The sequence below is a fragment of the Nicotiana tabacum genome, chromosome 3 (genome assembly GCF_000715075.1).
Source record: "Nicotiana tabacum cultivar K326 chromosome 3, ASM71507v2, whole genome shotgun sequence".
Taxonomy (NCBI): domain Eukaryota; kingdom Viridiplantae; phylum Streptophyta; class Magnoliopsida; order Solanales; family Solanaceae; genus Nicotiana; species Nicotiana tabacum.
Window position 1 is genome coordinate 77,830,417 of NC_134082.1, and position 15,069 is coordinate 77,845,485.

Sequence of the window (15,069 nt, forward strand, 5' to 3'; positions counted from 1 at the left end):
TTCTACCCCTACACCCCAATGTGCATAGACAGTTTCAGGCTCGAGCGGGTTGGGAGTTCTTTAAAGACAATTGTTTAAAGGCGAATGAGCATATGGTCAAGGAATTTTACAGCAATGTGGCCCATATCTTGAAGGGCACTAAGGTGACCAAGGTGAGAAATAAAAATGTGGTATTCACCTGGAGGGCACTGAATGAATACTTGGGGTTCATTGATGAAGATGAGTCCCTTTACAATGAAAAGTTAGCAATGGAAGAGGAGGTTCGTCCGTGGTTAGCTTTATACCTGGAAATCCCGGGTATGGTTCCAGCATGGTTACAAGCAGTGGCCAAAATACTTCGGAAAACTTTCAACTTCGAGGATAGAGGGTGGTTGACCTTTGTGTGCAGTCGGCTCGACCCGACTACCCATGATAAGACTATTCCACTTACTCGGGGCAGTTCTTATTGCTTCTATTATGGCAGGATATCCTATCAATATGGGCAATGTGATGTCCCGCACTATTTCTGCAGTGGGGGTTGAGCATGACCGGAACTACCCTTTTCCCAGCACCCTCACTATGTATTTCCGGGACTTGGAGGTGGAGAAGAGACCGTTTGACGTCAAGGTCAAACCTGGGGCTCCGTTTTCCTGGTATAGTTTGAAGGGGTCAGACAACCCCAAGGACAAAAATTACAAGCCGCCTATTTCTACCCCAGCTGGCCAGTCTGAAGAGCCAGTTGCGGTAGAGTCTTCTATTGAGCCCTCCACAGAGCCTTCTACCATGCCTACTGCCACCACTGTTTATGATTTGCCTCCAGGACCCTCCTCTTCTACTGGACCTGGTACTTCAGCTGACCCGGGGGTTCCTTCTTCCCGGACTCATCCTTTTACGGCCCATCAATTGAGCCGGGCACTAGCCAGTTTGAACAACTGGATGTCAACTGCGACATCCAAGTTGTCTACATTGTCTGGTACAGTTTAGGCCCACTCAGCACCTTCCACTGCTCAGATTCCTCAGTCCATTGAGGATACACTGAAGAAGCTCCTGGACAATCAGGAGAAGATTATGAGGACTCAGGACGCCTTGACTAAGGCGGTGGATTCACATGGCAAGGCTTTGAGGGAGCTTGCCAAGGATCACAAGATGATGAGGAAGTCAAGGGCTTCCAAGGAGTCAGTGAAAGTGGTAAGGACCGATGTGGACAAGCTATTAGCGGACCAGATGCCTTTAGACTTGCTATTCGGGGATCCAGCCCCAGCAACAGCACCAGTGCCACAACCACAACAGGAGTAGGAGTAGGCACCCCGGCCTCCAAGGAAGAAGAAGAAACTCCCCAGTTCAGTTGGTGCAGTTATTGAGCTAGCAGACCCACAGGAGACCCCCTCCAGTGATGCACCTATTATCCAGCTGGTCCAGGAGTAGGCCCCAGTCCCAAAAGCTGAGCAGCAGGAGATCGGGAACCAGTCTGAGGTTCCCGTACATACAGAGGACTTGGGGACCACTGATGATCCTATGCAGACGGACCAGGCCTAGGGAGCTCCTATATCCTTTACTTTGTTTTTTATGCTTATTTGATAGTTGGCATTGAGGACAATGCCAGCTTTTATTCGTGGGGGTGCGCCCTACTTTTATCTGGATGACTGTATATATAGATTCTTAGTTTATATTTTTGTTGATATTTTTTTATTTTGGGTTGTATATAACTTTACATTTCTGTATGTATTCATCCCCGTTGTATATTCTACTCCCATATTGTATATATTCATTCTATTTTCTATTTTCGCAAAAAAAATCATTTTTAGCTTTGTAGTTAGGCTCGCAGCCTCTTGTTTTGTTTTTGACGCCTCCAATAAGCCCTTGGTTTTCTTAATGCCACGGTTCTTTTCAAGGGTGGAGTATTGTGCGAACTGGGTGGCTCTTCCCAATGATAGATGGCCTGACTACCTTCTTAAGGGTTTGAGTCCGTTTCTTCGATTTTTGTTTTGTTTTTGATAGTTGTAGTTAAAGGTACCTCAAGCAAAGCTTCACTTGGGCCTAGAACATTTGCCTTTGATCCCATGGTAAAATACATAATGTTGTGTTCAGGATGGTGAAAGTCGTGGCTTTGAGACTCTTGCGTTGACCAAACAATCATCATGTGGTCTTTTTGGACCATTATGAGCTTAAATCATAACTAAGGTTGTTGTGGGCCCTCGACTCGATGTCTTTAGCAATTCCCTAGCATGTGTGATGAGGAATCGAAATATGAGTCCAAGTCCCGAGCCAATGGTCCAGAACTTGCCCTGAATATTTGTTGAGGCGAAATCCTAGGTGAAATTTGACTTGAGAAATGATTATAGGCTCTCCTTGATCCAAATTTTAAATTGAATAATTCCATAGCCTACCAATGAGATGATCCCTAGTTAACCCTTTTGAGCCTTAAACCTTTTTCTTTCAAGAACCAATGCTACAAGCCTATACCCGTTCTAAATGATTACCCTCTCTTGGCACCCAAATCTTCCCTTGAGTAATGACAAAAATCTAAGTTTAGGGGGAGAGACAAGAAAGGAAGCAAAGCAGTAAGGTACAAAAGAAAGAAAAGAAGGCAATGAAAAAGTAAGAAAAAAAAGGACAAAAAGAAAGTCCCATGTGAACAAGAATAAAAAGGGATTTAAGGAAAACAAAAGTGAAAAAGGTGTGGAAAAAGTAGAAAAATGAGAAATATTTTGAATTGTAATAGAAAGAGTGACAATGTGTCTCTCTAACCCCTTGTGAAGAAGTGAAATACTCAAAAGAGTCAAGAGAGTTGTGCCAAAATGAATCAAAAGACGTGCTTAAGGGAAGATTGAACCCATTTGAATAAAAATATGTCCTACCCTTACCTAAAAGCCTTCACAATGACTCCACAAAAGCCCTATTTGATCTCAAGTTGAAGGGAGCTTACATTAGTGGATACTTACATAAGGGGCAAACATATGGTACTCAGAGTCGGACTTGTGACCTTCTTTTTAAGAGAGATGAGTGAAATTCCAATAACCTCGATTTGTGTGTCAATACTTAAAAGGTGAGGTTCGCTGAGGGAGAGTTGAGGATGTGAGAGTTTGGGTTCCATAATGACCAAAGTAAGTAAAAAGCTCATTGATGAAACATGTCAACTCTTGATGCTCTTGTGTCATACTTGATCCATAGTTTTCAAAGTTTTAAATGTGTTAATGATGCATACGTATTGAGGGCAATTGTTAGTCCCAATTGACGCTTGTTGAGGTTATTTTAGGATAGGTGGATTTACTTGGATGTTCCTTTAAGGGGTGAGTCTTATTTTGTTTGTTTGAAGACAAGCAAAGGTTTGAGTTTGGGGGAGTTGATAAGTTAGGATTTTAACGTGTTATTGCCCCTGACATTTAATATAAATTGCTACAAATTAGTTCCTAAATGCTCACAAGTTTTGCTTGATTGCAGGTTTGATCGACAAAGTGACAAAAGGTCAAAGATCGGCTCAAAAAGGAGTGAAACCTGCTCAAGTACCAAAGACCAAGAGAATTGAAGAAAGGGCCTAGTGCGGACCGCACAACAGTGACCGCGGCCGCACTAGGAGGTTTAGAGACTTGACATATTCAGGCTAAAAGGCATGCGGCCACGGTAGGATCTTCACGATCCGCGATGGAGCTTCACGGCCGCACTCCTGCATTGTGCGGTCTGCATTCATAAGGTTCAGGGAAGGGCGTTTTTGATCACGCGGTCAGCGGTCACGATTGCGTGGACCGCGCCAGTTGCCATCGCGGCCACGGTACACTACCATGCGGTACACGTCCCCCAACTCAAGTCATCAAACAATTGAAGTTCAAGAGCTAGTGCAGCCGCGGTCCGTTTTGTCGGCCCGCACTGACCCCGCAGGGGTATTTTTGTCCAGTTTTTCCAGGCTAGTATAAATAGAATATTTTACTATTTTTTTTAGTGATTGATTTATCTGGGAACTAGAGACAAAAGTTGTGCTTGGTGTTGTAGCCATTTTTGGCATATTTTGCTTTCCATTAAATATAGATTATTGTAGTTTCTTCTTAGTAATTAATTAATATGTTTAGTTCTTCATCTATTTCTTCAATTTCTGTATCTAGTATGAGTGGCTAAACCCATTATCTAGGGTTGTGGATCAATCCTAGTGTGAGTAATTGATGGGTGTTGCCATCTAAGGTTAGATTGACTATGGGTGTTTGTTACTTGGGTTGAATTTATGATTTAATTTAGAATTGGTGGTTGCAAACACTGATTCAAACTTTGTGGGTTTAACTCTTCTTGAGAAAGAGAGTCTATGACCCCAAAATTGACCCAATAAGGAATTAGGATGGACTCATGAGAAATGATAGTCTTGTGTGTACTCATTTGAAATTTTAGTCTATCATGTAATTTTCCAACTTGGCTTAGACTTAGGCCTCTCCTTAGACCCCACATCATATATTATATGCCTCGTACACTTATTTCCATATCCATTTGATATCTTTCTTATTAATAGTCCTCGTATGCATATAAAATAATATAATTAACCTACCTTGACACCACGAAATCTTAAATTACTTAGCAAAATTTTTCCGGGGCCTTACATTCTCTGTCGCTTAGGATCATTCGTCCTCGAGTGAGAAGTAGAGTCCACCCCAAATAGTTAACATAATATACCTCTTGTCTCACATTCCTCAAGTCCCCAAATTGGTAGAGTCTCCTTTGTAATTGGGTATATCCACCTGTCAGAGAATCACCAAACCACTCCTAACAACACATTCACAACTCAACAATGCATTACAGCCACCAATAATACAATTTTCAACATTACCGACAATATATTAACAAAACTAGCTTCTCGACATGAACCATACATATTTGAATCATAACACACAGAAAGTACCTTTTGATCCACAATCATTTGCTATACAAACACGTGAGAACATTTTCTTTCCTTAACACTTTCAGCCATCGAGGTGGACTCTTCGACTCACAGACTTCGCCATAACACATTTACGGAGGAAATTTGAACTCCCAGACTCGTCTAACAAGGATGGAAATTAAGTACCTCTCATAGACTAATTATCCATTTACCTCATATGCACTAGCTTTCACCGGAGCGATAAACAAAGAAATCCAACTATCTTCTTAGTCACAGACACATGAAACACCTGGTACAAGGAGGACAATAATAAAGAAATATCATACTCATAGTTTGGCCTATTTTCTTCAAAATTTCATAAGTACTAATAGCACTACACATACTTTACCTTCCTTAACAATTCACCCAATATATTCATAGAGAAAATCTTGAGAATAACTCGTTCACTTTCTTCAAATCTAAATCTCTACGCCGAACACCCAAACTAAACCTTTGGCGATTTCCAACAATTTCTCTAAGATGTGCTAGCATGAATATGACCATAAAATTTCCTATCAAATATATTTGAGATAATGGGATGATTCTTCTTCTTTGACATGTTTGAACCTTCAATCCATATAGATTTAATACAAGGAGGAACAACGGGGTTCAAGACTGGGCTGGAATTATTCAAGAATCCATCAATGTGCTGAGTAGAGCATTTCAGGAGGTTATATCCTATGAAATATAAAGGTTGCTATCAATAGTATTGTCATGGCTAATCATAGTGATGACATCATTGATTCGACAAATGAGCCATAGAGTTGCCTAGTAGGCATTGATAATGTGGGAACCATGTACATGATCCTAAGATTTAAAAGAAGTGGGTCTTTCTAGACATGAGATACATGGGAGGCATGATCGGGAGGATAAAGATGCTAGCATCAGTTATTCTTGGAAGGCGACGAGTTATGCAAGGGATAGTAACAATTGTTCCATTCCATATGTGTCTTTGATAAGTTAGGATTTTAACGTGTTATTGCCCCTACTTGCCTATGCTTTTAATATAAATTGCTACAAATTAGTTCCTAAATGCTCACAAGTTGTGCTTGATTGCAGGTTTGATCAACAAAGTGACGAAAGGTCAAAGATCGGCTCAAAAAGGAGTGAAACCTGCTCAAGTACCAAAGACCAAGAGAATTGAAGAAGAAAAGGCCTAGTGCGGACCGCACAATAGTGACCACGGCCGCACTAGGAGGTTTAGAGACTTGACATATTCAGGCTAAAAGGCACGCGGCCGCGGTAGGATCTTCGCGGTCCGCGGTGGAGCTTCGCGTCCGCACTCCTACGTTGTGCGGTCCGTGTTCATAAGGTTCAGAGAATGGCATTTTTTATCACGCGGTCCGCGGTCACGACTGCACGGACCGCGCCAGTTGCCATCGCGGCTGCGGTACACTGCCACGCAGTCCGCATCCCCCAACTCAAGTCATCAAACAGTTGAAGTTCAAGAGCCAGTGCGGTCGCGGTCCATTTTGTGCAGCTCGCACTGACCCCACAGGCGTATTTTTGTCCAGTTTTTCTAGCCTAGTATAAATAGAACATTTTACTATTTTTTAGGGGTCTATTTATCTGGGAACTAGAGACAAAAGTTGCGCTTGGTGTTGTAGCCATTTTTGACATATTTGCTTTCTATTAAATATTGATTACTGTAGTTTCTTCTTAGTAATTAATTAATATGTTTAGTTCTTCATCTATTTCTTCAATTTTTGTATCTAGCATGAGTGGCTAAACCCATTAGCTAGGGTTGTGGCTCAACCCTAGTGTGGGTAATTGATGGGTGTTGCCATCTAAGGGTAGATTGACTATGGGTGTTTGTTATTTGGGTTGAATTTATGATTTAATTTAGAATTGGTGGTTGCAAACACTAATTCAAGCTTTGTGGGTTTAACTCTTCTTGAGAAAGAGAGTATATGACCCCAAAATTTACCCAACAAGGAATTGGGATGGACTCATGAGAAATGATAGTCCCAATTAACGGGTTAAATCTCGAGAGAGTAATCACTCTACTTGAACCCCAGTTGTTTGTTCTAATTTGCCTACCCATTTGGTCTCGAGAGAGTTAATTGGGCAAAAAATCACTCTCTCTACCGACGGGTGTAAGAGTGGGTAAAATTGTTCAACGGTTATAGAATAAGCCCCAAATATGTCAATCGAATCTAAGTAACATCTACCCGTCAATTAGCCACCTAGGTAGTGTCACGACCCTAGTACCCTTCTTCCCATTAGATACAACTTAGTAATATTCTTGTAGTATAATTTAGTGTTAATCAATAGTCTTATAAAAATAGTTATAAATCAAAAACCCAAAAATGTTTGAAGTAACATTAGAAGCACAACCGCAACTCTAGGCTAAACAGAAAATACAACTCCACGACTAGCTCCCTATGGAAGTTCGATCCCGGACCTCTATTCGGGTAGAAGCTATTGCAACTCGCTTTTTCTACCACAGCGTAGTGTCGAGTCGGCAGCGATCAGCCTTGCCCGACAATAGTAAGCTCTAAGGAGAAATAGTCAAGTACATGAGACCAGTTGCCTCCTTGAGTGTAGGGCAAAATCAGTTTAGCTCAAAATGGGAAGATTCTTGCAACATGGATGTGATAGAGATTTCAAAATTACATGAAGTTGTGTTACCCCCTTGACAATATTTGACATAAGGAAACTACTCCCCAAGCCTACTAGGTTGAAAAAGAGGTTGAACGCTTCTGGGTTATAAGAAACAGACATGATGCTATGATAACCCCAAAGGTGCATTTGGCCTCGGCGGAGAGCCTATTAAAGGTCCTTTTAGTACAGGATGTAACACTCCTACCCACCCAGGGATGTGGAACATTAAGGGTTGTAAACCCTCCACATAGGACAATGACATAGTCAATGATTTACTAACTAAGGAACACAGTCAGTACATGTTGCAGAGGTTTAAAGAAAAACTAAACATTTGTTATGAGCTGGACATATTTCTGCTATAATAACTCCCAAAATGCAATGCCAGGCCACGTCATGGGCAACTACAATACTACGAACAAAGTGAGCTACTTAATGTGGAATGTCCTAAGTGGCCATAAAAGTCATACTAAGATGGGAAAACAATGGATATTCTAATGATGGATTTGTGAGGATCCTAAGTTTCAGAATAACTTTATGCAGACAATTGACCCTCTCACTAGACATGTACACATATAATAGGTGCTGAGATATGATTTTATGTTACTTGGATAGGGAAAAGGATCTATGACTATATTCACAAAGGGAGCAAATTGACTATTCAAACCATAGGTGTCACATGCACAGGAAAGAGAGAGTGGCTCATGAAGGATCTCAACACTGGGTTGCTTTACATTGTACTTGATACCACATAGGTAAACTTTACGACGGTGCATGCATAAGCACAAGGGAGTAGACGTTATCCATTTGGATCAGAAGGTTCTCTAAGGAATTCAATAGGTATAGTCCCTTTATGGAGAATGTAGGGAAGCAAATGGGTAGTATTAACCTATGGTTATAACTCATTTCAAGAAAATCATTATAGAACTCAATTCCTCAAGAGGTTGTAAATAAGAGAGTTGTGATAAGGTGGTTTCACGAATTATGCGCCTCGTCCAAAGAGTAGATACATGTAATATTTTGTGATTCAGATTCTTGTTAAGACCATATTTATGTAGGCTCTCAATATAGACATACATATACAACAAGGAAAAATATGTGGGGTTCAGAATGATATACTAAGAAGTGACTTACTTAGTAACTTTAGATTGATAGGGAAATGCCTTAACTGATTCCCCTCGTCTCCACACAAATAATTTAATAACATACATTGGTACCATAATGACATACCCCCGAATGACACCTCCTACACTTTATGCAATGGGGATGAGGTTCACTAAACTAACTCGCCCCACTAACCAGATATTTACCCTTTACACTATAAGCATCCCCCTTATCCTTCATCCAGGTCCCCATGGCGAGAGTAACAATCTCTATACCAGATTTATGTGTGGGCCTCTGGACTTTCCCAAGCCTGCCACCCCTAACACGCTCATGAGCATACTCACGACATGATGCCATATGTTCATTCCCCTACATCAGGTAGACCGGGATGGGTGTACCCAACCTAGGGCATGTGTTCTTCTTGTGCCCCCTCTTTCGACAACCTTAACATATTTCAAGAGTGACCCAATATAAACGCAAGTGGTGTTTCTTATAAATCAAATATTCTAGCTTATTGGTACAAATAATATTCTTTTGTTTCTTAGGTTATCTCACCACATGATCTGGTGGTGCAGTGACATTGATAGGAACAAGGGTACTTCCTGTCACACCTCCTTTTTACCACCCTTGGAAAGGTCATAAGGGAATTTTTTCCAATTTAAGTGACAATCGAAACGAGATTATTATTTAAGATCAGAGTCGTCACTTGGGATAATTTATGGTGTCCCAAGTCACCTGTTTAAAATCCTGAATCGAGGAAGTTTGACTCTATTTATGGTCTGGGAACACAGAAATCCGGGTAAGGAATTCTGTTAACCCGGGAGAAGGTGTTAGGCATTCCTGAGTTCCGTGGTTCTAGCACGGTCACTTTGATCATACTTGGCTTATTAAATTGTTTAACTACTCATTTTAGAACCTATGTGCGTTCACCTCTTTTAGTCAAGAAATTATTTTCAAACAAGTCATGCATACGCGTACTCATTTCGTTTGGCGCGTCAAAAATTATGTCACACGAACGTGTCCACAATTAATAATGTTTCGTTATTATTAAGAAAGTTTGGTCGAAGTTGCGCAAACGCATACTCCGGTTTTGTTTTTAGAAATCATAATCATGTATGATTAAAATGTGGATGGCACTCGGACTATATGAACCTAATTTAATTTAGCGGCCTATTAAAACCAATTTTATTATTAAGAAAGTTTGTTCGAAGTTGCGCGAACGCATACTCCAATTTGGATTCTAGAATCGTGATTGTGCCACGCTAACGTGTACACAATCACAATTGTATTTTTTAACACGCACTTAAAAGGCTTTCCTACAAGATTTGTTTTCAGCAAGTCATTATAATATTTGTGAGGGCCATGGGTGATTTAATTATGGATGGCTCACCTCAATCTATTTTTAACAAAAGAGAATTGTATTTAACTAGAGAAGTCTAAAGATGTTTGGGTTTTAATCTACATTAAAGTTCAATTTAAACCTACTCATTACAAGTATGCATTGGATAATATACCAAGTATTCAACCATTTTTTTTAGAAAAAAATCTGGGCCAGCAATAGGCCCAAAATTCTTTAAATATTTCGAGAGGAAAACAAGACAAACTGGGCTCAACATCAGGCCCAGCGATGGAGACCAAGGCAAGAGGGCTTACATGATCAAACCTTTAGTTATTATGAGAGAACTATTTCTATTGTTTAACATGTGGAAACTCAACTAATGGGAGTTGCTGAACCTAACAGGACTTGGGATCGAGCCCCAAAAGTGAGAAAGACAATGAAACACTACTTTGAATCTAGCCCCGAACGGAGCCTGACATGGGCCAAAGTCAGGCCCAATCCCCTTAAGAATTTTCAGAAAAACATAAGACAAGAACTAGACATGCATCACCAGATTATGAATTCAAATTTTTACACCTGCTTACAAACCAATAATGAGATGAACATGGATCTAAGCTACTCTTTAAAACATACTAATTTTTGCACCAACCAAATACTCTAACATTGTAATAATTAGATGATTAAACTGTGTAAGTTAAACAGTCAATGCTAAAATTAAACGAATGAACTATGAAGTTTCAACAACCAACATTACCATGATATGCAAACTAACAATCTTAAATATGAGAGCAACTACAGAAATCAGGTACTGATCCAGCCAAACTGTACAGTCTATAAAAATAAACTAGTCTAGATCCTAATATATGTAGTTCTCCTTGAACTATTGTATATTCATAAGATCTCATAACAGCCATAACAAACTAAACAAAAACAAACTAAAATAAACACAGTAATTCCAAAGAAACACATGTAGGAGGAACTGCAAGCCTCGTTTCATCCATTGAAATCCTCATTACAAATACATCAAAGAACTTTATACTTTAGCAGTCATACAATCCAAGAAATACCTGGAGATTAAAGCAAAATGGTGAGAAATTAAGGCAGTTCAGTGAAGTCAAGCAGGTAAAGAAGCAGCAGTAACCAGCCAACAAACAGCTTCAGCTTAGTTCATATCGAAATCAGAAATTCAGAGGAAGAATTTTAGAGTATGTTTATTTCTTAGAAAAAAAAGGATCAGAAATGAAAACAGAACAGCTCAATAATGCAGAAATTTTTGTGTAATTTCTAGGGGTCTGAGTGTCTGCCTAAGAATGAAAGAAGGGGGCTCTTATATAGGCACTCCTAAGGCAGCCCTAGACTGATTAACTAATTCCCCTTCTACCCTTTTAATTCTTAATTATTTTACCCTTTTTAACCCTTCAAAATATCTGAAACCTCCCTTTTCTTAACAAACCAGCCTCAACCTTATCCTCTAGAAGCTTCCCATAACAGAAAAATATTCCCCCAACCCTCAAATACCTAAAACACCCATTGACACCCCTGTATTTACATCCAAAATGAATCACACATAGGTTAAATTTGACCTAAGACCCAACCCAAATGAACGATCCTCTTTGAACCAGGTCAGAGATGACCAAGAAGCCCAATGCTGAAACCCAAACCACCAAAATGAGCATTGAGACTCAAATTGTGACCTAAGCTGAACTAAGGTCAAATAAAAAGAAAAGAAAGAAGAAGAAAAGAACCGAAATAAAGACAAAGAAAGAGAAATCTCATTCAAACAAGTATTTTAATAAGCTAAGTACTAATTCAAAATTACTGACCAAACCTAAATAAATCCGGCCAAGCCAAAAAATCAAACAGAAAAATAAAAAAATATTAATCCTAATTATGCAATTAAACTAAGCAACCCATTTTAAAGATTAAACTAGTCAACCACAAACAGACTAACCGTAAAGATGAACATAAATAGGCACAACAAGAGTGGGAAAGAATATGCATACTGATTTGGCCGGAAAATTGAGCAAGCACAGAGAATCGACGAACGACAACGTTTGACAAGGTTTGTTCGGTTATTTTGACTTTGCATGGAATCCGATGAGTCTTGAAATAAGCCAAAATTGATACTAATCAATTGTTCTTATTAAGAACAGTTGATTGGCATAAATTCCAACTCAAATCGAACCCTAAAACCGCTTCAAACTCTGAAAGGAGACGAATTAGGGTTTTCGATTTCTGGAGTCAAATTTGAAATTGGGACAAGTGGGTGAGGATTTTGGGGAATGTTATGATGGATTAGGAGAAAGGAGTGGGTGGTGATTGTGTGGTGTAAATTTGGGGTTGATTGGGTCACGCCGCCGGCCTGTGGAGGTTTGGGAATTTGGGGCGGTGGCTAGGGTTCTTGTTCTATGAATCTTAGAGACAGAGAATGAAGGCGGAAGTGGAATGGGGGGTGCCTTGGTTCAGACAATTAAATACATAAGAGTACCCGAGTTTCGGTCCGTTGGATCTCATTGATCCAACGGTTGAGATGGGTGGTCCAAAACGGGGTCGTTTGGTTAATCAAAGAAGCCGGACCGGGTTAGGGAGAATTTGGCCTAGATCTGGAACGGGTGGAGGGGGAATTTATTTGGGCTTTGATAATTTATCCTTAATATAACAACCCATTTTTCTGATTGTTTTTTCTTTTTTCAATTTTTTTTCCTATTTTAATTAATTAAAACCTAAATTAAACTCCTAAAATAATTAATTTGAAAAAAATTAAGTTGATTATAAATTTTACAAAAATTAATTACTCCTAAATTAAAAAAGGAAATTACGATTTCAAAATTAAAAAGGCTAAAAATGCAAAAGTAAGCCAATTTTTGTGATTTTTATTTTTTAAAATAAAACAACTAATTAACCTTAAAATATAAAAAAGAAACCTAAATGCAATGCATGGTATTTTTGGCATTTTCATGATTTTAACAACAAAAAAAACATGCACAGAAATGCAAACAATTAGCACAAATTCCCACAAATCCTATAGAATTGTAAAAAATGGAAAAAATTGTTTTTCTTGAATTTTGTAGGAGTAATTCACATAGGGCAAAAATAATGTGCTCACACTTCCCTTAGCAACAAAATTTTCCAATCCCTCTACGACTCGATACATTCTCCCAACAAACTCATGTGCAATCTCCCGCAGATTTATAGGTGGGGTCATTCCCTCCTTGCTGCTTCGAATTCGTGGATTACTCATCTTGAAAACGAGACATGACGAGGAGACTAGTTCCCTATCTTGATCTCTATCGCACGATCTGGAGTATCAAAGAATGGTGACATTCCTAAATGTCCAAGTAGCCGCCTAATTATAGAAGTGGTCGACAACACACCGATAAGAAGACACGGCTCCGAGACATCCTAGGACACTTTAAAACCTTAGACTCTGATACCAAGTTTGTCATGCCCCAAACTCGGGGAGCGCGACCGGCGCTCAACCGAGTGAACCCGGCTGAGCAAGCCTATTAGATTTCCTTCTACCCAAACTCATCCATGAATAAGGATAATACATTTTTTGTTAATTAGACTATAAAATGATCATGTCTACAATACTAATTCATTACCATTAGTTACCTTATTTAATAATTCTCAAAACACACACACCTTCATGGTTCAAAGTGGAACGAGTGATTTAAACACAACAAATTTTTGTCTGACTTTTGCAGCACCCATATACGACCCATGCTGTGTCTACGGATCCTCTAATAAGTACAAAAGAATATTACAAAAGTGCCGGCAACAAGGCCCCGGCTATACCTCAAGTACAATACATAAGAAACAAAAGATGTATGACCCCGAAATGAAATGGGGCTCACCAACACTGCTGGGGGGAGGACGTACAACTATCACTGATGATCAATGTTGCCTGCTGTGGAACCACCTGCATCCATTTAAAGATGCAACGCCCCCAACAAAAGGGATGTTAGTATTGTTGAATAGTACTAGAATGTATATCTAAACACCATCTCAATAGAATGAACAATAATACAAGAAGGAACAATCATGAAATCAATGGAAATCTCAAACAACACCATAACATGAAGTGAAAAACCACAAAAGCTTTCAAGTAGATTTCTATAATTTTATCTTGGTAGATCTTTAGTACCGATATTTCATCATTCACAATACTACCGTACTTTTATACGGAGTCCGATCACAACCTGATCGACTAGGTCGCCTCATTTGAGACATCCACCACAATCACAATTCCAATTTCAGTTATCAGTTTCAATTTCAAGCAAGGTTACTACCATGTGTGTGGCATGGCGTCCGATCACGACCCGATAAGCTAGGTCATCTCACCCGAGACATTACCACTTTCTATCAATCATATCGCTTTATTCTTCTTTCAGATCTTTTTAGTTCATCGGCACTAGTGGCAACAATTGTTATATCATATTTGGCACTTGGCTGTATTTCATAATTCAAGTTCTTTTCCACATTCCAACATTATTATCATCATCAAAAACAACATGGCTTTTCATTCAAGATTTTTAATTACACATGTGTGCAATTTAGAATCTAAGGCACATAAAGGCTTTTCACACAATTGGACATAACAATCTTTATTCGAATTTGAATTAAAGTCTAGGCATTTTTATCATATATTCTACACCTCCTCAGATGATAAGATAACATGATGAAAGCATGGGAATACATATTGCACATATAGTTTTCAACGCAACCACATTCGGGATAGCAATTTCTGTAACGATCAATTTAGGACTTACACCTATTGTACGAATACTATGGGGTTCAATCATAAGAAGAAGGGGTTTAGCCAACATACCTTATTTAAGCTTTCCTTAACTTACTACAACGCACCAACACTTCTAGTAATAACAATCTATATGAAGATAGCAAAAATCGATTAATAATTAGAAGGATTCCCATGGTGTAACTCTCTTAAGAATTTTGTCAAACACTTATCATGAAAAATAGACTAGAAGGATCTAAAATGGTGATCCCTTCCTCCTTCAATAGATTTCAACAAGAAACGAATCATAAAGGTTCATTAATCTCATATACTATAAATTAATGTCACATGCATGGCCTATTTCCAACCTGACAATATATTTGAACTCTTAACCTCTTGCATCAAAGCTTA